This window comes from Coenobita brevimanus, chromosome 113 (genome assembly GCF_032717465.1).
Source record: "Coenobita brevimanus isolate Jiangsu-jjx chromosome 113, ASM3271746v2, whole genome shotgun sequence".
In the NCBI taxonomy this organism is placed as follows: domain Eukaryota; kingdom Metazoa; phylum Arthropoda; class Malacostraca; order Decapoda; family Coenobitidae; genus Coenobita; species Coenobita brevimanus.
The window spans coordinates 9,041,453-9,049,317 of record NC_137066.1 but is presented as its reverse complement, the minus strand read 5'-3'; positions in this window follow the sequence as shown (position 1 = coordinate 9,049,317).

The following is a 7,865-nucleotide window of genomic DNA, read 5'->3' as shown; positions in this document are numbered from 1 at the left end:
TTTTTTTTTTGGTATGTACTGATTTTCTATAGTTTGTTTTTCCTCGTTTATCTATGCTTTTTTCTGTGTTGTTCATGGTTGCATAATTGCTGGTTAATTCCCTTGGGACCCTTTTTTAAGGTTTAGTTTATATTGCACAGATATTATTGAAAATGATAATATATAGCCCCATATTTTGTTATTTTATATAAAAAATATATATACACATATACAGTATTAACTATATACACTGACTTGTTGTTCACTTGTATCTATCGTGGGCAATATATGTGTCAGCACTGTGTGGAAATCTTTGTCTTCACGATTGTGTTGAAGATGTTCATTCTTGCTAACATCATTTGTGTTGGCCATTTTTTCTCTTTTTTTTTTTTTTCCTTATAACTTAATTTATTTGTTTCCACTAGGTAGCTTTAATTAATAAATGTTTAACCCCTTAACCGCGGGGCGTCACTTTCGTGACGCTCGGCCACAATGGATCATACCGCGGGGCATCACTTTTGTGATTCTGTGTTATTTTGAATTATCTCGGGCTCTCAAGTGGTGGCTTGTATCATCTATCAGTACTGCCAATGTCCAACACTAGTCAGCACTCCAAATCTCATCTGTACTCCCATCCATTGTTGACAATTTAGCGATTTTACCCCCTTCGTGACTCCCCTCCCTACCTGCCCTCCATTACCCTGTCCTCTCACCTCCCACGCCGCGCTGCACTACGCAAATTTCCCCCGGGTTTTTCCACAGATTTCATCCATTGAAATAAGCCCTATGCCCTATACTTATACAAAATAATATATACCAAAAAAAAAAAAAAGCAGGTAAGTGATAGTGTTATACACCAGGAATTGACTAATTATCACCTGACAACACCTCACGTGCATTCATTCGCTACATTACCACGGTAATTTCCCCTTTGAATTATGCCTTGTAATCGATGTCTGTAATAAAAACATATATCAGAAAGGAAAGGAGAAGTCTAAGTGACATTTACATTCACCTGGAACTACCTATTTCTTTATGTATTGCCGAGATTTTCTTCCTATAAAAGATTAGCATGTAAGTTAGCAGCGGTCAGCCTAAGTGTCATTGTCAACCCTTCCCTTCTCAGATAAGCCGTGGCATTTAGTTCCTTGTTCTCAGCTGTAGTGAAACAATGTTGCACTCGCGCCCCGCCATTCCTGCCGCTTCTGCGCCCATTGCAATGGGCCCCGTGACCTCTACCCCTAAGAAAAGTAGTGAGGGAAGCAGGAGAGGCCTTAGTGACTCTGCAGTGGCACGTGAACTGGCAGAATTGTCCATGGTGATGATGGACAGTGATTTTGACGATTCGGGTGAATCGTGTGATGAGCCGGGTGAGGTTATCGTGCCAGAAACTGCTACAATGAGTGCTTCAGTGTCGGAAGTAGTGTCTAGCTCCAAGGAAAAGGAGCCTTTAGTGCAGCAAGGACAGGAATTTGGGAAGGGAGTGAAAAGGCGGCGTGTTAGCCCCAGAACAATGCCCCCACATGACCCAGCCCGCCATGAGTCACGAGTGCATTCACCTCCCCATTCGCCAAGCCCTACTTCACTCATTTCTTCATCATCGTCGGCTGAGTTATCTCCGGAGTCTTCGTCGTCGGAGTCACCACCAGCATCAACAGTGAAGGCAGGCCGTAGAGGTAGAGGTAAATCAAGGAGAGTGAAAAGTAGTGTAGCTAGTAGGGTAAGGGCTGCTAGTGCTGTACGGCAACCTAGGGTCAGTGCGAGTGACCTTGACCAAGATAAATCTGCCTCACAGCCAACCTCCACCACCACCACCACCACCACCCGCCCTACACCGCCACGACAGGGAATCCTGGACGCCTTCGCATGGACGGAAGGGTCAGATTTTGTGCCTGAAAATTTATTATTTGATGAGAGCTCCTCAGGAGTTCAGCCTTCCTTCACTATTGACGAAAATGCTGAGTGTGTGGACTACCTTTTGGCCTTCCTAGATGACGAAGTCATGCAGCACATATGTGATGAGACCAACAGGTATGAATCACAACGTGCTGCAAGTGGTACAGGTGCAGCCAAGATGCAACAGTGGTCCATGCTGGGAGTGCAGGAGCTGTATGTGTTTTTTGCCCTCATGCTTCTCATGCCACACTCCAAGAAGCATGAGTTGGAAGAATACTGGTCCATGGACCCCTTACTACCCTCACCCACCTTCAATAAGTACATGGCCAGAGATCACTTCCAGAACATCATGGGAAACCTGCACTTTGCTGACAATGATGTACCTTCCCAAACCGACCCACTCTGGAAGATCCGGGAGATTCTGAACAGAATGAAGGATAAGTTTATGTCATTCTTCCACCCATTTCAGAAGGCTGTCATTGACGAATCCTTGGTTTTGTTCAGAGGACGTCTTCGGTTTGTTCAATACATTCCAAGCAAACGCCATTGCTTTGGAATTAAGTTTTTTGTACTGTGTGACTGTAAGACGGGGTACATCCTTGACTTCGTCATATATTCAGCCAGCACTGTCGATCTGGATAAAACACCCCCCCTTGGCTTCTCAGGCTGTGTAGTGAAAGTGCTCCTAGAAAAGTATTTTGGTGGGAATCATGTGCTGTATATAGACAACTACTATACAGCACCGAAACTTGCCAAATACCTTTCTGAGCACGGCATTGGCTCCTGCGGCACTGTGAAAAGTAATCGTGCCCACTTCCCCAAATTCCCAGAGGCAGGAACCTCGCAGCGAGGAGACGTGCACCTACGCAAGTCTGAGAAGATGCTGGCAATACGGTGGCATGACAAGAGGGTCGTGCACATGCTCACCACCGTACATAAGGGGGAGATGACAGACAGTGGGAAGGTCGACCGTAGGACAGGCGAACCTGTGATGAAACCTGATGCTGTGTTGGACTATAATATCAACATGCGGCTGGTGGACAAGTCTGACATGATGATTGGTGATATCGACTGCCTCAGGAAGAATGCTAGGTGGTACAGGAAAGTTTTTCTGCATCTCGTAGATATGACGATGCTGAACGCCTTCATCCTGTACAAGATGAAGGTCAAGCTACCCAAGTCCTTCTCCCTGAGGTTGTTCACCAGGACTTGTGTCCAGCAGCTGCTGGAAAGATATGGTAGGGTGACAGCAGCAATTCCAAGGCACCATCCAGTAACACTTCCCGACCGACTTGAGCAGAGGGCGCATATGGATCGACACAGACTTGAGCTTATGCCTGCCACAGGGAAAAGGAAGGCTGCGATTCGCAGGTGTCAGGTATGTGCACATACCACCCGCCGCACATCTGAGCACAAACGCACCTCTTGGCAGTGTGCTGAGTGCCAGGTTCCCCTCTGTGTTACCTGCTTCTTCGATTACCACAGCCAGAAGCAGTTCTAACAGTGCAAGTGTGAAAGCAGAATAATTTGGAAATAATGTGTAAGTAATGTGTAAATAATGTGTAAATAGCAAGTGAAAGCAATGGATATTCAGTACATATGATTGAACAGTGTATTATAGTTTTATCTTACTGAAAGTGACAGTGAATAACATAGTGTAAGTAAAATAGAAGGGTAAATATTGAAAATACAATAGAAAATGTAAATAGTAATGTAAGTAATTAGTAATATAAGAATATGACAGTGAAAGTGAATCCGTGGCTCTCTACGTATTTTACTGAATGAAAAATTGAATGACTTCAGTGACAATAAACCAATACTATTGAAGGAAACTTATGGATAAAAACTCCAGATATATATAAGTGTTAAATAGTAATAGAAATATAAAGTGTGAGGGGTTTTATGAATAATAAATGACAGAGTACCAAGAGCGAACTAGCGCAAGTGGGAAGGTCATATGCACTCGTAATTTTCATTGCTTTCACAGTGGCTTTTTTTTTGGAGTATGGATCCCAAACTACTTGATAATCATAGAGTAGTATTTATAGTGTTAATATCTGGCTGTGGTTATCATATTACGGGTTGTCGGGAAGTGTAAAGTGGAGACTTCATTACCCTACTTCGGAGGTCTCCACAAGTCCTACGGTAACGGACGAAGGCTCAACAAACATTCCAGGAGAAAGCTGAAGGTATGTGTCATAAGCATATTTAATTTTAATATTCTAGGACTAATAACTGATTTTTGGCAAATATTTTTTGAGAGTCTGTCGGAGCCCGAATAACCCCAAGGGACACGCAAAACATTGGTAAACATGCCCGCGGTGTAGGGGTTAATACAGTTCTTTTAATCGCTCACTGAGCAGCTGTGATAGTATATTTTCTTTATTACTTTGTAGATGTAATAATGTATATCTGTATGTATGAAACACATATTTTATGTAGGTATACATGATAACACTCGTTGGTAGTAAATAAATGCTATGCTATAATAAATGAATGAATATATACAGTGTAGAATATTTATTGTTGGTGCAAGTATTTAATGATTGAATTATGAAGATAACTGAAGTAGGTATATGTATTTAAGTTGTAACTATACAGCACGTTTTATATGTTTGTGCAGAAGTGTTTTGTCTATCACTGTGTATTGTATGAATGAAGTAACTATGTAACTCACTAATTTTTACCGTGGTGGAAATGTTGTGAGTGGTGTTGCACGTGGTGATAGCGTTGTTCTTCACTGGTTGATTGACGTGTTGTGGGGTGTCAGACACACGTTGATACGTATGGTGACGTCGACTTCTCACACTGGTAGCTGTGGTGAGTAAATGAGTAGCGATGAGTAACTTGAGTGAAGATGAGTAAGATGAGTTGTGAATATGGACTTGGTATTTGTTTCGTCGTCTTGACCTCTTCACTCCTGCGTCAGCGGTGGAGGTTGGGTGGATGTAGCAGAGAGAGGAGGGTGAGGTCTGGTGGTTGTGAGTTGTGAGTCATGTCTCACTCTTCGTTTGTTTTGTTTTTCTTTCTCGAGGTATTCGTGTTTTTTTTTTGTTTTTTTTAAATTGTGATTTACTCGTTGTGGGATGAAGACTGTCGTTACTTGTAGGTTCGTGTAGAAGATTATACAGACGACTCGTAGAGCTGTTACTTGTAGTTGATTGTAGATGGTTGTAGTTCGCTGGTTCGTCGTAGACATTGCAAGACTGTTTGTATCAGTACATTGTTAAACTACTGGCAAGACGCTGTGAGATCACTTCACCTCTAAATTAGCGTGATGATTGGGGAGACGGAGGGGGCTGGTTGGAGAGAATACTATCAGGAGCTGGTTGTGAGTTGTTGGTTGTGAGAGGTATTTTTTTGTTTTCAATCTTGATATTTTGTAGGAATTCACTGTTGATTCGTAGACGAGGTTCGTATACGTTCGCTGCCAACCAAATGTCACAAAAGACTTTGTAACTTCTTGTAGTGAGGTTTTGTAGATCAGTTATATATATATACATATATATATATATATATATATATATATATATATATATATATATATATATATATATATATATATATATGTATTGAGCTTGTGGACGAGCGGTTGTTTTACGTGAGTAGCTTTGTAAGTAGATAATCTTGGTTTCCTTTTTGTCATGCAATGACAGGAGAGGTAAAGAATAGTATGGGACTATTTTTATTTGTCTTGGAAATATTAACAAAGTCTCACACACACGAGTGAAGTATAAGTAGAGTCCCTCGAGCTACCTCCCTGTCTCTCTCTCTCTCTCTCTCTCTCTCCATGTTGCTAGGCTCGTTCTCCCTACTACCTGCCAGTTCTATGGCCTGTCTCCTTCTGAGCTCTGCTTCCTAAATTCTGGTGAAGCAGGGGTCGTGTCACGTGTGTTACACTGTGGTTGGAAAGTTCTAGAAACCTGTGTGTGTGTATGTGTGTGTATGGTCACTAGGCTTTGTCCGTATGCTATCTCGCTGACACACTACCTACATCATCCCCTGACTTTGCTACTTCCTGTGTATTGTCAACATTTCCTCAGTTAACTTGCAAGATCATTTCCCTTTCCCAGGCTTGCCTGGAGCTCCGTCTATCTATCTATTTATCTATCTATTTATTATGATTTGTAATGATAATATGGAGTCCTGACAGCTACGCCTTACGAGATTAGGGTATCTGGCTACAGATGGATAGATAGATATATTGTACTGCAGAGAAATGAGTATCAAATGATTTATAGTTCACCATATGAGTCGTTTCTCCCAAATAAAAAAAAAAAACAAGGAGCGTATGTGTTCTCTGTCTTTTGATTAACTATTAAGGATAATATAATTCTCTCTCTCTCTCTCTCTCTCTCTCTCTCTCTCTCTCTCTCTCTCTACGGTATCTATCTTTCTAAATCCAAATCTGTCTAATTCTTTATTTAATTATACTCCTACTGTCAGCACTGCTACTTTCAATACTGTAAATATCATCACTACAACAGTCATCACTAGTACTATCACCACTACCACTACTACCACAAACGGTATCATCACTACATTCCTCATCGTTCCACAAACACCTGTCATCAATACGGGTCTAATCAGCCTACTTACACCACCTACCCATCTACACAACCCTGTCACCTACTTTACTATTCCAGATTCATCACCCTCATACCCACAGCATCCACCCATCTGTACCACACTCCCACCTACATCACCCTCTCAGTCATAACACCCACCCACCTATCCACCCTCAAACCTACACCACTCTCCCACCCATACCACCCACCCACTTATCCACCCCGTAACCTACACCACCCTCACACTCTTACCACCCACCCGCCTGTCCACCCTCAAACGTACACTGTTCACTCCAGTAACCGTTGTCATGTTGATATTGAACTTAGAATGGAAGGGTAGGGTGGTGTATCCCCCACCCATGCCACCCTGTCCACCTCTCCATAATTTCGTTTTCATAGGTAATAAATCTGACTGTATTCTGCATCTTCCATTCTTACTTCAGTTACTTCTGACAAAGCAAAAGTGGAAGGAACTTCAGAACTGTAACGAGAACATTTGGAAGAGAAGGCAAGAAAACTGGCACATTCCTTACACTGATCATTTTATAATTGGCTCCAATGACATCATCAAAAGCAAGAAGAAAAAAAAAATAGATTTCAGCATCTAAATGTTTTGTTTATTTAAAAGGTATTCGCTGTCTTGATTGAATATACCAGGGACGGAAATAACTATAATTGGTCTCAGAGGTTCTGCGAGAATGGAATGGCAAATGAGTTTTTTTTTTTTTTTTTCATTAAATTAGACAAAGTACAGAGAACACCCGTGGATTATAAGTTTGTTTAACTAGAAGTTTTGCATAGGTAACATTCACTGACAATTATACTTCATGCTACAAGTTTACTATGAATTACTTGCATAAATTTCACACGTCTTGTTGTATGAGTAAAAAGAAAACAAACTTCATAAGGCTTACTTTAGTTTGAAGTATTGATAAAAAAATCTTATAATAAAGCTGCATATAAATGATAGTTTAATTAACTTTCTTATGACAAAAGCTTTTTCCATCCACCCATCCATCATCCAATCCTATGTTGCCCCATGAGAAGCGTAGGAGCCCAGGGCTAGGCAAGTTGGTCCTGCCATTTAAGATGAGAGTGACCAGCCTCACTCATCCCTGAGTGGCATTATGTGACCAATAAACCCCAACCATCCCTTGAATATAAACCTGCTCAGGCTCAATCCGATTGGAGCGCCTTAATTACCCACTAAACCACCAGGCGCCATAAGTTGGTTATATGGTTACCACCCAACGCAGTAAATGGTTTCCTGGCGTACAGAAAACCATTTGGCTTGTCACTCAGTGCTGAGTCACCCATACGCAGAAGGAAGAGGAAAGAATGAAGGAATGAAAGTCAGAAGAGGGAGTGAAAAGTCACCCGTAGACAGAAGGAGGAGGAAAGAATGAAGGAAATAAAGCCAGG